The 21,021-nt window shown below is 41.9% G+C and overlaps 1 protein-coding gene across 15 annotated transcripts in view; it reads left to right on the forward strand.

Annotated features, from left to right (window-relative positions):
• Positions 1-21,021, forward strand: part of CDK14 (cyclin dependent kinase 14) — a 642,291-nt gene that overhangs the window by 416,962 nt on the left and 204,308 nt on the right. The window lies entirely within an intron of this gene.

A 21,021-nucleotide genomic window follows, 5' to 3' on the forward strand; every position in this document is an offset into this window, starting at 1 on the left:
ATAGTATTTTTAGGACCAGACTGGATTTTTCCTTTAGGGTCCACATGACACTAAGCAGATGGTGCTGTGGGCGGCTGTGGTTTAAGATCTGAGGCAGTTCATCAAGACACTGGGTCTTGTCCTAGTCCCGCCCTGGAGGCAGTGATGGCTGCAGGCTGGTCCAGGCAACAAGGTGGGGTGAGCTGTCCCTGTAAGCCAGCCCTGCTGGACCCTGCAGACTGGCAGCACCCACAACTAGACTGCAGGGCAGCTGGGAACTCAGCCTTCTGGCATCTTCAGAATCAGCATAATCGTGTCTATTTTAATCTGGAAAGGGCTTGGAGCTTTTTTCTCCCCATAGTGCTCTTTAGTTTTTTTCTTTTTCAAAACATCTTTTATTTGGCTGCATCGGATCTTAGTTGTGACGTGCGCGGGATTTTCTTTGCATCATACAGGATCTTTCGTTGTGGCGGGTGGTCTTAGTTGCTCCGGGATATGTGGGATCTTAGCTACCAGATCGGGGATGAAACCCTAGTCCCCTGCATTGCAAGGCGATTTGTTAACCTCTGGACCACCAGGGAAGCCCCTTTAGTTCTTAAACGTGTAAAAGTGTTGAATCTCCCCTTCCCCAGAGGTCCTTTCTTTTAATTGTTCTTTAATTTTCCGTGGTCTGTGATTGCTGCTGCTGCTAAGTCGCTTCAGTCATGTCTGACTCTGTGCAACCTCATAGACAGCAGCCCACCAGGCTCCGCCATTCCTGGGATTCTCCAGGCAAGAACACTGGAGTGGGTTGCCATTTCCTTCTCTAATGCATGAAAGTGAAAAGTGAAAGTGAAGTCGCTCAGTCGTGTCCGACTCTTAGTGACCCCATGGACTGCAGCCTACCAGGCTCCTCCGTCCATGGGATTTTCCAGGCAGGAGTACTGGAGTGAGTTGCCATTGCCTTCTCCGGGTCTGTTATTAGGCTGCATTTATCTAGAAACTTGCATTCTGGTTGGTTGATGGCTAGGGAGGAGAGAGAAAGTCATTTAACATGTGCTCATTTTTTCCAGAAAAAAAAAATTCTGTATTCTCTTTCATAGAAATTTCTCACTCCCAGCATCTGTATTACCAAATTCACTTTCATAATTTGATCCCATCCCCCCTTTTCTCATTCACTCTCTATGTCAGTCTCCTGTCCCATTTATTTCAGATTGATTCGACCTTGTCTTATTTTTGATTTATTGATTATTATTAATAATTATTATTAATTATTAATTTATTTATTATATTAGTTAAAAATTAAGAAGCACTCTAGATTCCACTGTATCATGAAACTATGTACATATAAAATTAAAAATTATCTCCAGCCTCACTGTAATCCCCTCCCTGGTAAGCTCTATGAAACATTTCATGTACATTCTTTTTTCTATTCCTATGCAGTCATGCACATAAATAGTATTTTTGAGTGATGTGGGTTTCACCAAAACATGTTACAAACTTTGTTTTCAACTGGCTCCACTTTGTTTTGACCACTGCATGATGATGCTTTCTGTGGCTGATACACGTTTATCTCACCAGTCCTGAAAATTCCTAGTTTTTTACCATCTTAGAGGGCAGCATCCTGGTTTATACCCAATACTTTGTGCACTCATAGATTATCTCTGCAAAAACAATTCCTAGAAGATGACTACTAGGTGTCCTTTGAACATTTTTATAGATTTTGGCCAGCCATCCTCCGAAAATGTTGAACCAGTTTTTGCTCCATCAGCAATGGTGCACGAGCTCTCCTGTCCCACTTTTAATGCCAGTATTTCTGATTCTTCTCCTGCTCCCTCAGAAGCTGCCCTCCTGTGCACTGGGACTGGTAGGCACTTGAGTCATTGTCACTGTTCAGCCCACGATTTGCTTTTCTGAGATAGGATTGTAGAGGAGGAAAAGTATCTTTCTCTCTACCCGTCTGAGTTCTTAGCTGAGACTCCTGCAGTAAAAGATGAATAAGAGAAAAATGAAAGTTCGTTAACATGTCTACCTCGTGTATATGGGGCGGTAACCAAGGGAAAATGACTAACTCCCTGATGTGGTTTTGAATGCAGACCTCAGTACCTTCTTAGTAGGAAAAGAGGAGGAGGCTCTTAGGGGAGAGGGAATGATTTGTAGAAAGGAAGAGTGAGCCCGAGAAGAGCGGATGAGAGGTATGATAGTTCATGACCGAATTTGTTTGGCATTCACTTCTTTTTACTTTTTTTAAATTTACTTTTATTTGGAGGATAACTGCTGTAAGATGTTGTTGGTTTCAGCTGTCCAACAACATGAATCAGCCCTAAGTGTACTTCTGTCCTCTCCCTCTCCCACCTCCCATTCCATCCCACTCCTCTAGGTCATCACAGAGCACTGGGTTGAGCTCCCTGAGTCATACAGCAGCTTACCGTTAGCCATCTCTTTTACATGTGGTGATGTACATGTTTCAAAGCTACTCTCTCCATTTGTCCCACCCTCTCCTTCCCTCTCTGTTTCCATAAGTCTGTTCTCTATGTCTGCATCTCTATTCCTGCCCTTCAAATACGTTCGTCAGTACCATTTTTCTAGATTCCATATATATGTGTTAATATACGATACTTGTTTTTCTCCTTCTAACTTACTTCACTCTGTGTAGCAGGCTCTAGGTTCATCCACATCACTGGAACTGACTCAGGTTCATTCCTTTTTATGGCTGAGTGCTATTCCATTGTGTATGTAATATTCCATTGTGTATATGTACATCTTCTTTATCTGTTCATCTGTCAATGGACATTTAGGTTACTTCCATGTCTTGACTATTGTAAATGGTGCCGCAGTGAACACTGGGGTACGTGTGTCTCTTTCAATTATGGTTTCCTTGGGGTATATGCCCAGCAGTAGGATTGCTGGATCATATAGTAGTTTTATTCCTAGTTTTTTAAGGAATCTCTGTACTGTTCTCTATAGCGGCTGTATCAATTTACATTCCACTGACAATGTCCACTTCTAATTTCCCTTCCTGTTGTAAGAGTTACTCGCCGCTGGCTGATGAAACTTTTTCCATGGAGGGGATCGAGGACAATTGAATTCCTTGTGGAGGATCTGTCTTTAGGCCATGAGTTCAGAGAAAGCTTCTCATACATTTGCTATTTTTCAAGAGCCTACAGCATAAAAAATAATCAATATGCCAAAGTGGTGTCTTTTGAAGTGTTGTGTTCTGCTAACCCTTCAGAATAAAACCAGCAAAAGTTTATTTCCTAGTTTAGATAATTGCCACAGTATCTTCCTTTCTTGGAGACAACATTCAGCCCAGACCTTCCTGGGAGTTGTTATAACACACGCGATGCTTATAGTGGAGTCTCTGCTGCCTCACTAAATTAAAGCAGGGTCGATTTTCTTCATCCTGAGGAATGGGAGACAAAGTTAGGATAGCTTTTTTCCTAAATCATATACATTTCCAGACAGAACACTGCCAGACACATTTATAAGATAACAATCAGATAACTGTTACCCATAATTGGCAGTCAAGCACATCTACTACAGCTCCAACCACCCACCACAGGAGCAAAATAAATTTGTTACTTTTCCTTTTTTCCCCAGATGAATAGAAGCCTCAGACTCATTTCAGCTGGATAGAATAAAAAAGCCTTCAAGCCAGCAGCTGTCAATAAACCATTTTTTTCCTCTATGAAGACAATATCACATCAACAAAGATAGTGAAGAGAGAGGGGGAAAAAAGCCCTAACAACTACCTTATTTTCATTTTTACACCTGTCCCACTCACTTTTATCCATGTGTCAAGATTTTTCATGGTTGAAATCCTTTCATATATACAATTTTACATTCTGATTTTTTTTTTTTTTCACGTTAAAACTGACATTTTGTTAGATTCTCCAGTAGCTGCATCGTTTGTGGTCATTGGGTATTAGTTCGGGTAAGGATGGTGGTGCCCTCCCTAGAAAAGAAGTAGACCTCTCTAGATGTCTTGCTTCTGGACTAGAATTGCTCATTCCTGGCACAGTGGAGCCTCACGGAGGGTCTGGGGAGGTAAGCCAGGGGAAGGAGGAGACCAGAAAATGGGGCTGGCGGCGGCATTGGTCAGATTAATTCCGGTAAGGAATAGGTTGTCTGACGCCACGTCACAAAGCCCTGCTGACTCAAGGGGGAGCCAGCCAGCAAGTGAAATTGTGAATTTAGTGTGGCCAGAGGGATAATCAGAGTAACCAGGGGTGAGGGAAGGACAGGCAGGTGAGGAAAAAGGAACAAGCAGCTACCTAAGCTAGCATTGCGGTTTTTGATTCAAGTTTCAAACAAAGGCCAAACTGAAACAGCGGCAAACTACGCTTGAGGTCATTCTTTGACGTTGCCTGCGTGTTTGGTATTTGTTGTTAATTTTCTCTCTCCCTCCCTCCCTCCATCTCCCTCTTTCTGTCTCTCTCCTCTGCCGCCTTCCTTCCAAATACCTATCTGGCAGTAATTCTTTTCTCAAAAACTTAAAAATTATAATCTCAGAGGAACTGGATCATATCAAAGTGAGTGAAGAATTTGCAGTTTGGAGAAGCATGTTTAGTTACCTATTCTTTGTTCCTGTTAGAATACTTAATTACTTCTGAAGATTTAAGTAACATTTATAGGGGGCATGAGGATGTCTTTCAAAGAGGATATTGAGTTAGCTAAAGTCTTAGAAACACTGCTCTAGAACTAAAGTGCAAAGTCTCATTTTATGCTTTTTTTCACCTTTTGAGGTTGTGTCTCTTATAAAAGAATTGTCATTACTTTTGAGGGATAATTGACATACTGTATATAAAGTATAGAGTATGATAAGCTTTGCCATTTGTATACACCCATGAAGCCATCTCCACAATCAAGACACTGAACATATCCATCATCCCTGAAAGTTTCTTTGTACTTCTTTTTAATTCCTCCATCCCTTCTCTCTTTAACTCCTCCAGCTCCAAGCAACTGTTTTTTTTTTTTTTAATTGTTTATTTTTATATATCCATTTGGCTGCCCTTAGTTGCAGCACTCAAGATCTTTGATCATTGTTGCAGCATGCCGGTTCTTTTTTTAGAAAAAGTAATTTCATTTATTTGCTTCTTTTTGGCTGCGCTGGGCCTTCATTGTTGCACAGGCTTTCCTCTGGGTGTGGCAAGCAGGGGCTGCTCTCTAGCTATGCTGCACAGACTTCTCATTTCGGTGGCTCCTCTTGTTGTGGAGCATGGGCTCTAAGGCCCTCGGTCTTCAGGAGTGGGGCACATGGGCTCAGTAGTTCCGGGTCCCGGGCTTTAGAGCACAGGCTCAGTAATTGTGGCTCACGAGTTTAGCTGCTCCATGGCATGTGGGGTCTTCCCCGATCAGGATTCGATCCCCTGTCTCCTGCAATGGCAGGTGGATTCTTTATCACTGAGCCCCCAAGGAAGTCCTCCAAGCAACCATTGGTCTGCTTTTTGTTACTGTAGATTAGTTTACATGTTCTTAAATTTCATATAAATGGAAATACAGTATATACTCTTAGTTTTTTTGGGGAGGGGGTCTGGTTTTTTTCCAGTGAACATAATAACTATTTTTACATTCTTCTGTGTGGTTAGTGTCAGTAGTTCATTCTTTATATTGCGGAATGGTATGCCGTTGAGTGAATATACCACATTTTATTTATCCATTTACCTATTTGCTGACATTTTGGTTGTTTCCAGTTTTGTTGTTTCTGGTTATTACAAGTTAAGCTGCTGTGAATATATCTTTGTGTTGAGAAAGGTTGTCTGTTCCCTTGGGTTTGTACCTGTGGCTACAAAGGTTGGATAATACTGTTGGTGAGTGTTTATCCTTTTTATTTTTTAAAGTTGATGTATCATTTTACATTGTTATCAGCAATGTATGAGAGTTCTAACTTCACATCTTTGATTTTAGACATTTTAGGAGTGTAATGATATCTCTTAGCAGTTTTAATCTGCATTTTCTAATTATTGGACAGTTTATTATATTGAATTATTTTGGACAGTTTTTCATACCATCCATATGTCTTCTTTGAGAAAGTGTTCTTTCAAATCTTTTGCCCATTTTTCTTTTATTGGATTACTTTTTTCCCCCCAATCGTTGAGATTTGAGAATTCTTTATATAGACTAGATATGAACTCTATCAAATGTATGATTTGCAAATCTTTCTTAGTTTCTTTTGAAGAGCAGAATTGTGTAATTTTGATGAAGTCCAAAGAAATTTTGACCTATCCTGTAGCCACAAAAATATTTTTCTGTATTTTTTTTTCCTGAAGTTATAGCTTCAGGTAGGTCTGTGATTCATTTTTAGTTAATTTTTTATGCGATGCCAGGAATAGATCACAGTTCCTTATACAGCTATCCAGTTCCAGCACAATTTGTGGAAAAGTTTGTCCTTTCTCCCCTGAATTGCCTTTGAAACTTTAATTGAGAATCAGCAATCAGTCTTAGTACTGTAAACTCAGTGCCTTAAATATTATGAGGCTTTACTCTGACTGTTGGGCAAAGTACACTGTTCTCCTGGTATGAACTCTGGGCATTGTTCCCTCGAATCATCTGAATGGTTGCTTTTCTAGTGTTGGGTAGTTTCCTTAACTTTATGCACTGATCATTAATTTACTGAGTCACCAGTTAAGATCTTTAGTTTTCTCTCAGTACAAACATTTCCTCTCTGATAGTCTGTTCTGCAAGTTCTAGCAGCCTTTGCTTCAGAACTCCCAGCTGCATATTTTAAACTGTTAGAGGTTCCTAAGCTCTCCCTCATTTTCCTTTCTCTACATCGTGACCTAGAAATTTTCTCCAGATGGTAAATTAGAGCAGTCGTAGATTTCACCTTGTTTGTTTCCTGTTTCTCAGGCATCACTGTCCTTCACTGCCTGGTATTTAAATACTTGAGAGCCGTTATTTTGTATATTTTCTTTATTCAGTCTTTATTGCTTAATCTTGGCTAAGAGTTATGACTGTTTCTTAATATCTCCTAGCATTCAGCATGCTGCTAGGTACATAGTAAATAGTCCTCAAAGACTGACTGTAGTCACTTATGTAGACCACTTACAGATAAATGGGTGGTGTGTAAGTGAAAGAAAACAAAATGTAACCTGTTGAAAGGGTATGACATTGAGCAAGAAATGTCACATGCCAGAGCATTTCTGATCAGGCTTTTCTGGGGTATTCCTGGACTGCACCTTGCCCTGGCCAGTCATTCAGGGCACCAGTGCCGCTGAATTTGACCTGTTTCCAGCACTGCCAAACAGCAGAAGTAATATGGGTGTGTAACTACTTAATTTGTTACCTAACCTGATTGATCAAAACCAGTGGGAGAGGCATCAAGTCACCACCCGTCTCCTCAGAAAAGTCCCAAACATAGGCTCAGATTTACATAGCAAACAAAACTGAAATTCACTGGTACCTTCTGTGTTCCTTCTTGTACTATTCCCAGCTTCCTGCCCAGTACCTCCCTCAGGGATGTCTCTTGGCCTTCTGATCTGTTCTGTGAGAGACATCTGCTACTGTTGAATTTATCTATTTTCATTGTCCTCTTACTCTGAATTCTGCTTTCAGGCCGTGGATCGTTCTTCGCTTGTGCCTACTTGCTTCTACCAGTTATTAGAGCTTCTTTATATTTTATTTTATCACCTATGCCTTTCAAAAGTTTATAAGCCCAGAAACTGAGTCACGATTTAAGGAGACATTCTGGAAATCGTCAAAGGAAACTACCAGGTTATTTGCCACGTGAGACTTAAAAAAAAAAAAAAAATCTGGCATTGAGAATATTTGAGCTGCTTTTCTTCATTAATAACTCCAGTCTTACTAAAGCCTAGGTTCCTCCCCTATCAATTTACCAATGTGTTTAAGGAGAGATGTTGAACCCACAGTCTCATTATCTTTGTGTTTTTCCTTATTGCTTCTTCCTAATTTACCTTCTTCCTGATTTAAGGTAAGGAAAGGCAGTTAGTTGTAAGATAGGAGAATCTTTGTGTCTGACTGTAATAATCACAAGCTTTATGTAACACAATTAATTTGAGGTTACATTAATTAAGATTCAACCTAAAGAGGGTTAGCTCTGCACAGCTGAAAATGCTGGAAAGTGTTTTTAGCTTTGCACGAATCTGTGTGACTAGTGAAATAGCCCTTCAGCATTGGACAGTTGGATTGGAAAGTAGGTGACCTTATTTTATTTTCTTTTATAGTCACAGAGATGTTGAGATTATCCCACAAAAACTTTTCTAGTGTTTAAGCTGATGACATTTTTGTTAATTGTCAAGATAGTAGAACTTTAAAATATTGCATTAAACATGTCATTCTGCTGGTTCCATCACCAAGCTTCATCTTCAGTTTAGTGTAATCTAATGTTGACTTTTATTATTGACATGAGAAAACAGAAACACAAAGGTCATTCCAGAACAAAAGTGGAAATTATTTCACAAATTCTTCCTTCTTTTCTTGGAATCAAAACATGAGTTGATGTTTAGAATGATGGGCCATCCCATTTTTTTCCCTCCAAGGTTTAAAAAAAATGTTACCAACTATATGGCATTAAATATGCCATCACATACAATGATGATGATTTTTTCCTCATCATTGTTAGAATATTGTCACCAGGTTACATGTCATGTAGAGGTGATGGTAAACTACCCAAGCATAGGGAATTTGTTATTAATAGCACTATACAGACTAACATTTTAAGCAAACTTGTCAGTGGTTAAACTGGATTAGCTGCCAATAACGATTAGTTGTCATTATTGTTACTTAAAGAGGCTTGTTTGATGTGAGATGTGAGTATCCAGTGCCAATGGTTTGTACCCCCAAATGTGTGAGTGGACAGCCTGGCTCAGGTTCCACTGCCCAAGTGCCCACTTGCCTAGCAGTGTGGACCAACTGTTTATGCAGAATCACTGTCAACTGGGACAGCTGGGAAAGCCCCTTTCTGTTCACAGAGTCTGAGTTTCTTATTCATATTAAAACATCCTTGAAACTAAGTTTTTAGAAGTTCTTTCCACTGTCACTGAGATTTATTAATGTGCTTAGTAATTTTCCTTCCAGCGTGTTACTGCCATCTGACAGAGAATATTCTGTTAATGTGTCCTTTGACTTTGCCTTAGTCTATCTGTGCTTTTGGTTGTTGTCTTTCTGCATTAGGTGAAGTCCAGACACCTTCATCTCTTTTATCTGATTCAAGCTCACTTGCCCATTGTTCCTTCCTATCGAATCTAGTTGGTCTCCTTAGTGAACCTCCTTATTTGCCAAGCTCATTCTTATCTCTTCTCCAGCCTTCCCCCCTTCCTCCAGGCACTTCCTGACTTCATTCCCTTATCCACGTTCTGTGTATTCTTTGCCACTATGCTGTCTGCAGCCTTGGGAAGTTCTTTGGTTACTAATTCTTCATTATTCACAATTCACATCACACATGGGTTGTATTTATTCTGTATGCTGTCTGCAGCCAGCATTGCTGACAGTAATTGCAAGTACATCAGCAGCATTTCTCTTCGCAATGAACAGGGTTGCTTTTTTATTTTGTTTTGTTTTTCCCCGGTAGAACACCTCTACTTCATGGAATATAGGTATGACTCAGTTCTGTGTTTATATACAAAAAACGTGTATGAACATCTGTAAAACATTTGTTTGCTTTTACAGAAAGTATCCTCAAATGATGGTTGCTCACCTATGTTATGGGCTTCCCTGGTGGCTCAGAGGGTAAAGCATCTGCCTGCAATGCGGGAGACCTGGGTTCAATACCTAGGTGGGGAAGATCCCCTGGAGAAGGAAATGGCAACCCACTCCAGTATTCTTGCCTGGAAAACCCCATGGATGGAGAAGCCTGGTGGGCTACAGTCCATGGAATCGCAAAGAGTCGAACACGACTGAGTGACTTCACTTTCACCTATATTATTAGACTACAATGTTTTAATTACATTTGGGGAAGTTGATTGGGGAGTTTGGGGTTTTGACATGTTAGCATGTCAAAAGTTCTCTCACTCTCAGTTAAATTTATGGAAAATAGGTTCTCAACAGGGCCTGGTGGCTCAGATGTTAAAGAATCTGCCTCCAATGCTGGAGCCTGGGGTTCCATCCCTGGATCAGGAAAATCCCCTGTTGGACGAGATGGCAGCCCACTCCAGTATTCTTGCCTGGGAAATCCCATGGACAGAGGAGCCTAGAGGACTATAGTCCATGGGTCCTACAAAGAGTCAGACATGACTGAATGACTAACACTTTCACTTTTCAGGCTCTCAATAGCATTTTCATGCAGAACTCTGGCTTTTTGGAAATGGATTACCAACATAACATGAGCAATTTTTATACTAACCACAACTAAATGTATGGACTTCCCTGGTGGTTCAGACGGTAAAGCGTCTGCCTACAATGCGGGAGACCAGGGTTCGATCCCTGGGTCGGGAAGATCCCCTGGAGGAGGGCATGGCAACCCACTTCAGTACTCTTGCCTGGAGACTCCCATGGATGGAGGAACCTGGTAGGCTACAGTCCACAGGGTCACAAAGAGTCGGACACGACTGAGCGACTTCACTTTCCTTTCACGGCTGAATAAACAGAGCCCTACTAAGTGTAGCACTGCAGGGTGCTCTGTGGAGCTACAGAGAGCTGCCTCTGGGAAGAGCAGCCCTCCAGCCAGTCTCCCCCTGCAGAACTATGCCTGCGGATTAAAGCTTCTGCTGGTATGAATTGTTTTAAAAATGTATTCATGTATGTTTGGAGCACATGAACTAGGTCTTTGTTCATGTCTTTGAACCGACTTTCTCAGTTGCCGTGAGCAGGGGGCTACTCTCTACTTGCAGTACGCGGGCTTCTCATTGCGGGGCTTCTCTTGAGGCAGAGCACAGGCTCCAGGCACGCAGGCTCAGTAGTCATGGCTTAGTTGTTCTGACGCATGTGGAATCTTCCCAGAGCAGGGACTGAACCCATGCCCTCTGCATTATTGGCAGACAGATTCTTAACCACTGGACCACCAGGGAAACCACCCATGTGAATTTAGATGTGAGAATATTTGAAACCTGACGTGTTTTCTCTGCTGGCAAAAACATACTTGGAATGTTTCCACCAGCCACCTCATGCATGCTGCTCATTTTACCATGATTTCTGGTGGCCCTTCAGGCCTCGAGGACTGAATTTGGTATATTCCTCCACTTTAATGAAGACTATTCCAAACATGCTTCAAGCATTCATGAAAATCCATCAAGCTATTTTTATACCTGGTGAAATCAACTGGAGGGGTATTTTATCCTTGTTAATTTATATTCTTTGTAGATTGTACTCTGTTTAGTGTGTGTTACACGGTTCCATGGGGCTTCCCAGGTGGAGCTAGTGATAAAGAACCCGCTTGCCAATGCAGGTGGACATAAGAAACATAGGTTCAATCCCTGTGTTGGAAAGATGCCCCTGGAGGAAGGCGTGGCAACTCACTCAAGTGTTCTTACTTGGAGAATCCCATGGACAGAGGAGCCTGGCGGGCTACAGTCCTTAGGGTCGCACAAAGCTGGACACAATTGAAGGGACTTAGCAGGCACGCACACATGCATGTGGCTCCATTGGACTAACAAGTTCTGTTAAAGTGTGAATTGTGCATTTTTGCTGCTCCTCCTCAGCCCACCCAACCCAGTCTCAAGTCGTCTGTATTCAGTAAGGACTTGTTGAGAGAATTTTAGTCTAGATCAAGAGCAGAATTCCAACCTGTGCTTGAAATCTAAATAACATATTTTTTTTACCTCAGGCTTTTCTGTGATAAATCCAGTGCTGTTATACATAAGATGCCTTTTATATGCATCACTTATGGCAGGTATTAATGTTTTAGAAACTGTATTCTATAGGAGGAGTGGGGGGTGTAGAGGGCATGTGTGTGAATGAATTTTTATTCATCTGTCAAACTTTCAAACAAAACTAAACAAAGCGCTGTCTAGAGTAACTTCATGTGCACTAGTACTGTAGAGGCGCAGAAAGTGACCTAGAAGGGATCTTTGCTAAGACTTCCCATAAATGTCACTATGCCTGTTGTTCCTGTTAAGTAAAAGAGGAAATGGGAATAAAAGCAGAATCCAAATATTGAGGAAGAAGACGGAGCTGAAATCCCTAGGGCACTCTTGTTTGTCTGTTCTTGGGTCCTGTGATGTTTCCTTTCTTCCCTTTTTCTCTTGGAATCCATTTGTAATGAGCAAAAATGGTTTGAGAAGATAGGTGTATTTTCCCTGAAGTTAATACTTCTTAGTGAGATACATTTCATTTTCAAAAGAGACTGACCTAAGGCTTGATTCCCCATTGTTTTCTCCAATATGGAAAGATTCTCAAGATATGTAAAAGAAAAAAAAGGATAAAATAGGTCTAAGTGCCCATTAGTGGAAGAAATAGAGAATGTTCTGCTGAAAAGCAGGACATGGTATGAAGTCCAAGGTGTGCATGGAGCATTTGCTGATGGTGCTTTCCCAGCCGGCTCAGGAGCCGGCCTGTGCTGTCACTCTCACTTTTTATCAAATATGCTTCTATACTGTAAGTTGTGATTATTTGGTTACTTCCATATGCACTGGGCTTCCCAGGTGGCTCAGTGATAAAGAATCTACCTGTCAATGCAGGAGACGCAGGCTCGATTCCAGAGTTAGGAAGATCGCCTGAAGAAGGAAAATGGCAACCCACTCCGGTATTCTTGCCTGGAAAAGTCCATGGACAGAGGAGCTTGGCGGGCTACAGTCCATGGGATCACAAAGAGCCAGACACAACTTAGCAACTAAACAACAAAATTTGCATATGATCATTCATGATAAATTTTTTTACAGCTGAAAGTTAAAAACAAAGATTTTAGAGAGGCAGGTCCTTTAAAACAAGACATATTCTGGTCAGCATTCGTAGGAACTTTCAGCTCAGCAGTACTGACTGTTGGTGATGCTCCTCAAACGCTGGACTTTGGGTGTGTGCTGCTGCTATTGGTGATTCTAGCTGCCTGAATGGGTGTTTGTGTGTGACATAAGTGAGACAAACAGGCAGTGCCATGTGATGGATGAGTGTCAGCGCTTCTTGAAGGACTCTGCATTCAAAGTACTCTGGGAGGAAGGGCCAACACCAGTGTATTCTGTTATTCCTGTGTTCTGTGAAAATGTGAATCTGTGCACAGAGATAGCAGAGCATTTTGAATTACAGGGCCACTGGAGCGCAGAAACTAGCCCGCCTTCCAGATTATTTCCATAACTAAGGGACAGTGCTGCTCTCCAGCTTCATGCAATTTCAGGGCTAACAGTGGACAAAGGTGGCGTTGTTTCCTGCACAGAGGCGTGGGGACAGTGGGGTTTCTGAGGGAATTGTCATACGAGTCGTGACATTAATGATGAGTAGATAAGTTCAAAAGGAGCAAGAAGAATCAGAAAGGAATGGAAGCCATCTTTGTTCCGAAACATTTGGAGCAGGTGATGGTGCAGAAAGAATATAGGCCTTCAGGTCAGAGCTCTGTATTCTTTTTCCTCATCCTCCACTTACAACTACCGGTTTGCCTTCTACATTAAACTTCACTTTTGAGTCTTTATTTCATGAACACAAGAGTACCTAACTTGTTGATGTCATTGTGATGATTGTGTACACACACACACACACACACACAATCACACATGGCTTCCCAGGTGGTGCTAATGGTAAAGAACCTGCCTGCTAATGCAGGAGACGTAAGGGATGCAGATTTCATCCCTGGGTCGGGAAGATCTGCTGGAGGAGGGCATGGCAACCCACTCCAGGATTCGTGCCTGGAGAATCCCATGGATAGGAGCCTGGCGGGCTACAGTCCATGGGGTCACAAAGAGTTGGCTATGATCGAAGCAACTTAGCGCACGCGCGTGCGCGCACACACACACACACACTCCAGGAGAGGGAGAGCCTGGCATGTGTTAGGTCCCAATCAGTAAGAATAACTTGGCTCTTCTTATTGGCAGAAATGTAGCAGCCTCTGTGCTAAGCTTGCTTCTGCTCCCATTGTCTGCATCCGTGCCCGTGGACTAGCTCAGCTCTGTGAAAGAACAACTCCATCCATTTAACAGCTCCCTGGGACTACTTCTTTCATGTCTGTAATATTCAGCTTTGACACTCCTTCTACACCCTTACCCAGGGAAAATTACACCAAATAGACCTAGCTTTGATCTATTTTCAATTTTACTAAATTATGGACAATAATCCTGTATTTTAAAGTATTAGCCAGAGACTCCAGGCTACAAAAATTCAAAACCTTTTTAGTCTTTTCAGATCTTGAAACCAGATGATTAACCATTGTCAGCTCTACATGGACTTGGGCTTTCTTAGCTATTGAACTCCTGGCTCCAATTCACACCTTCGTTCTTCTTTAATCTCAAATAATTTTTTCTGTAATGCCTTGATTTCAGAAGTGCATTTATGCATTGGTTTTGTTATTTTAGCAGAATTATGATCTTTGGTGTGTTCTAACCTAAAATCTGCTTTTCTCATAATGGTTACAAAGTATCCTGTAGCCAAAAAAAAGGCCTATTAAAGCATCAATTTTATGTTTCTTTACTCCTAGATCTTTCTTCCCCAGAATGCCAGTGTTGTGAAATTCCACATCAATAAGACCTTGGGTAGACTAAAAGTGCAAAAGAACTCTTTTCTGTTCCATAAAAATGCTATATAACAAGCTGCCTCACAATTTAGCAGCTTAAAACAATTATTCTCATTCAAATGCTCCTGAGTTAGTTGGGCCAGGTGATCCAAGCTCAACTCATCAGTCATGGTTTGCTGCACGTATTTTTCATCCTCCTTGGACCAGTGGGCTCATCAGGGTGTGCTTTTCTCTACTGATGGCAGAAGGGCAAGAGGGGTGAATGGAAACAGATGCTACGTTCTAACTCCAGAGTCAGTAATGGCCCCTTTCACTTCCAGTCGCATCCCATTAGCCAGATGAGTTAGAAAACACCATGGAGGAATTTCAGAGTCACGTGGCAGAGGGTCCAGGTACAGGAGGGGATCAGGATCAAGATCAGTAACACAACCCATGACATCTGGCTTTACCACTAACCACTGAGGGACTTTGAGCAAGTCTTGGAGCCTCTGTTTCTCTATGATTTGATTCACTCATGGGATTCAACGCATAATTCTGCCATCTCCTTAGTGCCAGGCATTGTCCTGGGTGATGAATACAGCAGTGAATAAAATAGAAGTTCTTGCCCACAGAGATCTCACATTCTAGCCAGAGATAAACAATAAATAAATGTGTATATGTTCATGAGTATGTAATAGGTCAGAGAGTAACAAGTGTAATGAAGAAAAAATTAGGGTAAGTAAAATAAGTCACCTCTCCCTGTCCCAGAGAGGGCCACTCATAACAGTTTGGTGTTTTGTAGTTCAGGGGTAGATAGTGGAGCCTGACCACAAGGGTTTGAATCCCTGCTCTTTTTATACTTGTTTTTTTTGTCTGTTTGCTTTATTTGGGGTCTTGGACATGGCTGTTATTTTTCCATTACTTCCTAATAAATTCCCACAAAAATAGTACTTGAAATCAACATGCATTATTGCCTCCTAGTTTGTGAGTCAAGAGTCCAGACATAGCATAGTTAGATCCTCTGATCATGCTGTCAAAAGGTGCAGTCTAGGTGTTGACGAGACTGTATTCCTTTCTGGAGCTTGGAATCTCATGTGGTGATTGTTACTTACCCTCTCTGTGTCTCATTTTTCCATCAGTCAAATGGGAGTGATGATAGTAGTATCTATCTCATCAAGTGGTTTTGAAGATTAAAGAAATCAATAAAGGTAAATCATTGAGAGAATACTGGATACAGAAAAATCTCTATATATGTTAACCATTTTTACTATTTATATAATGTGAAGATTTTGTTAGGTGATTTTTAAGGTCCATTTCAGCTCAAACATTTTGTGGTTTTGTTACAATATACATGCGTGTGTGCTAAGTTGCCTCACTCGTGTCCGACTCTTTTCAACCCTGTGGACTGTAGCCTGCCAGGCTCCTCTGTTCATGGGATCCTCCAAGCGAGAAGGGAGTGGGTTACCATTGCCTTCTCCAAGGGATCTTCCTGACCCAGGGATCAAACCCTGGGATCTCTTGTGTTTCCTGCATTGGCAGGCAGGTTCTTTACCACTAGCGCCATCTGGGAAGCCCCTTGTTACAATATAATGTAATGTAAAACTGAACAAAGCTAGGAAATCTACTGAGAGAGAGAGAGGGAGGGAAGGAGTCAGAGAGAAAGAGAGAGAAAGTAAGAAGGTCCAATATTAGGGCAAGTTGAAATTAACCTAAATAGACTGTATGAAACTCCAATACTTTGGCCACCTCATTCAAAGAGTTGACTCATTGGAAAAGACCCTAATGCTGGGAAGGATGAGATGGTTGGATGGCATCACTGACTCGATGGACATGGGTTTGGGTAAACTCCGAGAGTTGGTGATGGACAGGGAGGCCTGGCATGCTGCAATTCATGGGGTCGCAAAGAGTCGGACACAACTGAGCGACTGAACTGAACTGAGACTGTATGTTTCAAGGAGGCAGGAGTCATCCATTCCTCCTTTTTTTGCTATCAGCAGAACCTCCATAAGTAATTACTGGTTTGAAGTTTTGTGGATTGCCTTGTCAAGGGATCTTCTGGGGAACCAGAGTCCCTCTAAGCAAAGAATGCTTTGTAAGAACCTTTACTCCTTGCGTCACCATACTGCCCCCTAAATTAATTGAAGCCTGTGAGTCTCAAATAGACTACTGAATGATGCCATTGGATTATCATGTAACAGTTTGAACATAGCCAGTGATATGGGCTTCCTTGGTGACTCAAACAGTAAAGAATCTGCCTATAATTCAGGAGATCAAGGTTCGATCCCTTGGTTGGAAAGATCCCCCGGAGAAGAGAGTGGCAACCCACTCTACTATTCTTGCCTGGAGAATCCCATGGACAGAGGACCCTGGTTGGCTGGAGTCCATGTATTTGAAATGTGAAAGTGTGAATGGCTTTTATCAAAACTTGCTTAAACAAGAATAATTGGAGTAGGACACCCCCTAACTGCCTCTCCCATCCACGCAGGCCCATTTGGAGAGGGCCTTATGATCATCTCTCCAAGTTGTCTTGAGGCAACAGGGACGGTCTGGATCTTTCTGTTACTGCTTCCCCTACTAAGAGCCACTGATGAAAGCTATTCCTCCTCATCAGGTGGGAAGCTGTGTGGGTGTGGGGAAGGTGTGCCATCTGTAGGATCAACCTCATTCCCAGTCTCTGGATAGGATCCTCTGTCTGCAGAAGTGAGGAGCCTAGGGGCAGTTTCAGTAGTTGTGTGTATAATTCATACTTGGTGTGTTTATCCTCTCTTGTAAAGGTCCATCATTTACAGCAGGGTTTCTTCACCACAGCACTCTTGATCATTTGAACTGGATATTCTCCGTCATAGTGGGCTGTCCTGCACATGGTGCCTAACAGCAGACCTGGTCTCCATTCTGGTCTTTAAAGGCCCATGGAAATCCCTACCCCCAGTTGTGACAACTAAAACTGTCTACAGATGTTGCCAAATACAGGCTTGCCAGGTGGCTCAATGGTAAAGAATCTGCCTGCCAGTGCAGGAGACACGGGTTCGATCCCTGAATCTGGAAGATCCCCTGGAGGAGGAAATGGCAACCCACTCCAGTATTCTTGCCCTGGAAATCCCGTGGACAGAGCAGCCTGGCAGGCTACAGTCCATGGGGTCGAAAAAGAGAGTCAGACGTGACTGAACACAGAGAGTTGCCCAATGTCCCAGTATATTTTTTATATATTTCCATTTTACACAGTTAGGAATTTTTAAAAAATAATTAAAATGTGCATAATTTTAGAAAAATTCAAATAGTACAAAATAGTAACCAGTGAAAAACATATCTCTTACCCCAAAACCCCTGTAGCAGATTTCTACTCCAGAGACAAACATGTCACCATCATTTAGGTCACAAGAGATCTCCAGAGATTGCTGAGATTTGTATAAATATAGTTGGGTGTCTAGTTCTTATAAGACACAGGCATGTGTGTTATATTTTTATTAGCAACTTTTTTTTCCCATTTGTGTTCAAGATGAAAATGACCCAAAAGAATCTCTTTTAGTTTGTTTCCAATGTACTTTTTTTTTTTAAAAAAAAAAAAGCTTGTCAACTCCTTCTGGACTGATACATGACCTCTTAAGGAGAATTATTCCCTGCACTATGAGAAACTGTATCCCTTTAACTTTCCTGTGGCTTCAGGAGCCTCTTACCATGATCTCTTTTAAGACTGATGCTGTGTGGCAGTAAGGAAGAACTCTTGGGGGGCATCAATATTTTAAGCCCTGGAAGGAGACACTTTTCATCTAATGAAACAACTGAATCTTCCCAAAGTACTAACAACCCATGGATTTTCATTGGGAGTATGTGAACTGTGCTTTTCATTGACTTCTTTGTCCTGTTGAGGACTCCATGTGCTTATGAGGTGGTATTTTTCATGTCACAGGACCACCTTCTCAGATAGTGGAAGATGATGTTCTCATCAAGGCTTGTTCATTTATCAACATGTGTGCTTTACTGCCTTCATAATAAATGCACTGTGGTTCCTGCTCCTGGAGTGTCTATTTTCTGTATTATGGTAACACAGAATTTCAGTTTGATTTTTGTTGGTCTCAATCATGGTAATGGTGACCACCACATAAGCTGACTTCCACAGCTACAGCCAGATATATAATCCTTCAGGGAAGATTTTTCAAAACAATCACTCCTGTTCTTGGCAAGATGAAATACACACTCTCAAACTCTAGGTGGGATTATAAATTAACACATGGTTCCAAGAAGAAGTTCGGAAAAAATGTTAAATATTCATATTATTTGGTGTCAAAATAAGGCTTCTTGGAGTCGCTAAACAGTCACAAGATTTCTGAATAGAAAAGTGCAACAATGAGGAAATAGATAAGCATTTCTAATACCTCTGCTACTGCCACTGTTGAAAGTGAAAGCGTCAATCGATCTGTCATCTGATTCTTTGTGACCCCATGGGCTGGAGCCGGCCAGGCTCCTCTGTCCATGGGATTCTACAGGTAAGAATACCGGAGTGGGTTGTCATTCCCTTCTCCAAGCGATCTTCCTGAACCAGGAATCAAACCAGGGCCTCCCTTATTGCACTAAAGCTAACAAAACGGCATAGTAAGCATTTTTTATTCATTATCTCACTAACTCTCACAATGTTGTGAAATAGATGTTACTATTATCCCATCACCATGAAAGGAAACTGTGTCTTAAACCTATTAAATGATGATGATGGTGGTGTTAATAGTGATATTTTGGCAGCTAACATTCATTGGGTGCCAGTGTGTGTCCCATGGGGCTCTAAGTACTTTACATAGATCAGCTTATATCTTCTGACCAAGAACCCAATGAAGTAGGTACTGTTTGTTATCAGCATTTTACCAAAGAGGAAACTGGGGCACAAGGAGGTTAACTAACTAGAATGAAAGAGTTAAATCACAGCATTCAAAACATTTAAGTAGAGAGTTGAGTATAGACAGATTGATTTTGGAGGCCATGCTCCTCTCCAGTGCCGACCACAACCGTTGTTTGGTAAGCAAACGGCAGGCTAAGACCTAAAACTCAGGTCTGGTAGACAGTCTCTTAATCACTGAGCAATATAGCTGATTACTTAAGCTAATTCCATCTGCTGGATTGTCTGGTAGACTGTAATGGGATTATTTACTCTTTTCAGAGCTAAATGGGAAATAGCATAAAACACACAGAGGCCATCAAGGACAAGGAGGAGATGAGTTCACTAATCATATTAAAGCTGCCCCACTCCCCCAGCCCCTAGCTTCCCCAGCCTCCTCCAGGATGTGATGGTAGCTTCCCAACTGAAAAAATAACTGAGTCGGGGTGGACAGTTTCATCCCAGAAGGAAGGATACAGCCTGAGCCTAGCACCTAGAAGCAGGATCATATTAAGTAAGGAGTGTGGACTTTAGAGCCAGATACCCCTTTCAAATCTTGCATCCTCTGTCTTCATGGTGAGGTCTTAATTAAGTCTTTTAGCATCTCTAACCCTCAGTCTCCTCATCTGTAGTATGGAGCCATAGAACCTGCGTGGAGCCTTTGTTAAAAGAATTGAATAGATGATGTACCAAAGACACATGTACCCCTTTGTTCATGTCAGCCCTGTTCACAATAGCCAGGTCATGGAAGCAACCTAGATGTCCATTAGCAGATGGATGGATAAAGAAGATGTGGTACATATATACAATGGAATATTACTCAGCCATAAAAAAGAACAAATCTGAGTCAATCATAGTGAGGTGGATGAACCTAGAGCCTGTTGTACAGAGTGAAGTAAGTCAGAAACAGAAAAACAAATATCATATTTTAACGCATATATATGGAATCTAGAAAAATGATACTGATGAACCTGTTTGCAGGGCAAGAGTAGAGACACAGACATAGAGAACAAGCTTGTGGACCCAGCAGAGGGCAGGAGAGAATAGGACAAATTGAGAAAGTAGCATTGACATATATACACAGTGCTGTGCTGTTCTTAGTTGCTCAGTCATGTCCAACTCTTTGCAGCCCCATGGACTGTAGTCTGTCAGACTCCTCTGTCCATGGGGATTCTCCAGGCAAGAATACTGGAGTGGGTTGCCATGCCCTTCTCCAGCGGATCTTCCCAACCCAGGGATCAAACCCAGATCTCCCACATTGCAGGCGGATTCTTGACCGTTTCTGAGCTACCAGACTTAATACTTGAGTGGCTAACTTAACCTTTCTCCATGGGATCTTCCCGGCCCAGGAATCGTACCAGGGTCTCCTGCATTGCAAGCGGATTCTTTACCAGCTGAGCTACCAGGGAAGCCCCCATATATACACTACCATGTGTAAAATAGATGGCTGGTGGGAAACTGCTACATAACACAGGAAGCTCAGCTCAGTGGTCTATGATGACCTAGAGGGGTGGGGTAGGGAGGGGGAATGGGGAGGGAGGCTCAAGAGGGAAGGAACATATAACTATGGCTGATCTGCATTGTTGTACAGAAGAAACTAACACAGCATTGTGAAGCAGTTATCCTCCAGTTAAAAAATAAGGCAGTGTGTCAACATGTCCTGCACCAAGGG

This window comes from Giraffa tippelskirchi, chromosome 10 (assembly GCF_054371585.1).
Source record: "Giraffa tippelskirchi isolate mGirTip1 chromosome 10, T2T-mGirTip1v1.2.pri, whole genome shotgun sequence".
Lineage (NCBI taxonomy): Eukaryota > Metazoa > Chordata > Mammalia > Artiodactyla > Giraffidae > Giraffa > Giraffa tippelskirchi.